This window comes from Octopus bimaculoides, chromosome 13, assembly GCF_001194135.2.
Source record: "Octopus bimaculoides isolate UCB-OBI-ISO-001 chromosome 13, ASM119413v2, whole genome shotgun sequence".
Classification (NCBI taxonomy): domain Eukaryota; kingdom Metazoa; phylum Mollusca; class Cephalopoda; order Octopoda; family Octopodidae; genus Octopus; species Octopus bimaculoides.
In genome coordinates this window covers 38,001,447-38,004,800 of record NC_068993.1, presented here as the reverse complement: position 1 = coordinate 38,004,800, position 3,354 = coordinate 38,001,447, and the positions used below count along the sequence as shown (strand labels likewise).

The 3,354-nt window shown below is 41.3% G+C and overlaps 1 protein-coding gene across 3 annotated transcripts in view; it reads left to right on the top strand.

Annotated features, from left to right (window-relative positions):
- LOC106869449 (transcription factor SOX-5) overlaps positions 1-3,354 on the top strand; it is a 681,185-nt gene that overhangs the window by 458,521 nt on the left and 219,310 nt on the right. The window contains exon 1 of one of the 3 annotated variants that reach the window (XM_052972437.1): positions 2,370-2,389. The exons of the other annotated variants lie outside the window; for them this stretch is intronic. The gene's annotated coding sequence lies outside the window, so the exon portion shown is untranslated. Of the gene's footprint in view, positions 1-2,369; positions 2,390-3,354 lie in introns of those variants that run through there. 3 annotated transcript variants of the gene reach the window in all.

The window sequence follows — 3,354 nt, the reverse complement described above, 5'->3', positions numbered from 1 at the left end:
ACACACACACACACACACACACACACACACACACACACACATCTATTCCTCTCTGGACATTGCAGGATTACTTATTTTTGCCAGCTGAGTGGACTGGAACAATGTGAATTGAAGTGTTTTGCTCAAGAACACAATGCGTCACCTGGTCCAGAAATCGAAACCACAACCTTACGATCATGGTGCTGACACCCTAACCACTAAACCACGCGCCTCCACAATAATAATAATAACAACAACAACAATAATAATAATAATAATAATCCTTTCTAATACAGGCAGAAGTTTGGGGTGAGATGGTAAGTTGATTACATCGACCCCAGTGCACAACTGGTACTTAATTTATCAACCCCAGTGGAATTTCAACTCAGAACATAGCAATGGACAAAATGCTTAGGAGCGTGCTAATAAGTCTGTTAGCTCACCACCTAAATAATAATAATAATAATGATCCTTTCTACTAGAGACACAAAGCCTGAACTTTGTGGGGAGGGGATTAGTCAATTACATCATCCCCAGTGTCTCACTGGTACTGAATTTATCAACCTCAAATGGATGAAAGGATAAGTCGACATCAGAGAAATTTGAACTCAGAACATAGCCTTTCACTTTGTGTTCTAACAATTCTGACAGCTTGCCACTTTAAAAATGGTTTCAAATTTTGTCACCAAGGGCAGCAATTTGGGGGGGGCGAATGAGCCAATTACATCAGCCCCCAATGTTTCACTGGTACATATTTAATCTACCCCAAAAGGAGGAAAAGTAAAATCGACCTCAGCAGAGTTTGAACTCAGAACATATCAACGGGTGAAATACCGCTAAGCATTTCGTCCGGCACCCTAACGATTCTGCCAGCTCAGTAATAATAACACTGATGGGGGCGATACCCCTTCTACTTGTCATCTCATTCCCCCATACCATTCACCCTCTGTCTCTTCCTCTCCCTATCCTTTTCTCTATCATCTTCCTTTCTCACCTCCCTCCCTCCCTCTTTTTGACCATTCCATTGCTTAAAACAAATCCATACCAGGGGGTGGGAGACTGAGCATATTCTCTCTCTCTCTCTCTTTCTCTTTTAGATGGTGGTGACGGAAATGGCGATGGTTGTGTGAGACAGGATTTGTTACACCAACTCCACCATGACCACCACCACCACCACCACCAAATATTACACAAACTCACCACCCCTGCCACTATCCTATTGCTACCTCCACAACTAGGGCCATAACCATCATCATCATCATCATCCTCATCAACACCATCACCACCACCACCACCACCAAAACCACTGCCGTCATCATTATCATCATCATCATCACCACCATCATTATCATCATTATCATCATTATCATCATTATCATCATCATCATCATCATCATTATCATCATCATCATCATTATCATCATCATCATTATCATTGCCATCATCATCATCATCATCATCAATTAGCTTCATCAGCAGTGACTTATCAAATCTTTTCCTTTGACCCATCTCATGTCTTCTCCCTATCTTCAATTTCTCCTACTACTACCACTCTACAACTACTACTACTTCTCCTCCTCCTTCTTCTTCTTCTTCTTCTTCCCAATGTATCTCCTTCATTTTCTTCTTTCTTCTTTTCCTTCTCCCTAACCCATCTCCTTATTGCTGTTGTTGTTCTTCTTCATCATCTTCTTGTCTTCCATCTTCTGTACTGGATCCAAACTCACCACAACAACCAGGCAGCCACTTACGGCTTCCGTACCCCCACCCACCACCACAACCGCCACCACCACCATCACACCACTATGGCCATCAGAAGTACTTCCTACTTTCTACTTGCAAAAAGACACAGTCCCTTTTCTCTCTTCCTCTCCCTCTCTCTCTCTCTCTCGCCTCTGTCTTTCTCTCCCTCACTTCTCCTTCCCCCCCTCTCTCTCTCTCTGTCTCTCTTTTCTGATTCCTCCTCCTCCCCTCTAATTCTTCCCCCAAACAGTTAGCTTTCCATGTTGTTTAGATTCCTACACAGTAGTTAAAGAGTATGCTTTTGAAGAAAATAATTTTTTTTCTTCCATCGGCAGCAGTGACAGGAGATAAAGCAGGGGGGAGGGTGGTGATGGTGAGGGGGGAGGCTAGTCGAAGCAGAAAAATACCCCCAACTAGAACACTTTTCTAAATATTGGCGCACAACACCAAGTTCGGGGGTGGGGGTGGAAGGGGGTAAGGTGTAGAATGGGTGGTGCGGGAGGATGTGGTGGGTATGGGTGCAGTCAGTAAATTCGACTCCACTCTTCGACAGGTATTTATTTAACCGGCGGTCCCAGAAGAATTTGAACCCCAGAACGCAGAGGAATGTTATTACATACCACTTTCAAGGAATTTAGTTCGGCGCTGTACCGTAATTGTATCTAAGGTAGGTAAAACGGAGCTAGACATTTTAAGGGGTTCGCTATTGTTGATTAGAGGTGACCAAAGTTTACGAAGGAAGCTTCTATGTGGTCGCTTGATCTGCTAGAAATAACAGCCAAAACTCCTTCCGTTCAGTTCGCACCCCACTAATTTGGTGTTAGGTCTCTTGTAAATAGTAAAATGAATGAATAAACTAATTGATAATTAATTAATAATGAGATGGTCACGGCTAGAGTGTATTTCATTATTTCTGTTCGTTTAAAGCCGACCCGGGGTTATATAAGAGCAACAACAACATCAATAACTACAACAAGGAATTTTTTCTGATTCTGGGAGGATAAAAAGATATTTTTTTTTAATCAGTTACCACATCTACTGCCAGCGGGATTTGAACTCACGACAGAAAGGAATATTACAAAATAACAATACAAAATAATTTGTTCGACGCACTACTAAATCTACCATGCAGTGATAATAGTCGTATAATTCTATCTTTATTGGCCACAGGGGTGCATACATACAAAACGTGCCATACAAAGATGGTGGATGGGGAGAACACATGTAGAGATGTATGTGTTTGTATGTATGTATGTATGTATGTATGTATGTATGCATGTATGTATATGTATGCATGTGTATCTAGCTATATATTTATGTGTGTGTGTGTGTGTATAATGTCTATATATGTATGTATGCGTGTATATATATTCTTTTATTCTTTTACTTGCCTCAGTCATTTTGACTGCGGCCATGCTGGAGCACCGCTTTTAGTCGAACAAATCAACCGCAGGACTTATTCTTTGTAAGCCTAATACTTATTCTATAGGTATCTTTTGCCGAACCGGTAAGTTTCGGGGATGTAAACACCCCAACATCGGTTGTCAAGCGATGGTGAGGGGTCAAACACAGACACACAACTACATACATTATATATATATATATATATATATATATATATATATATATGTG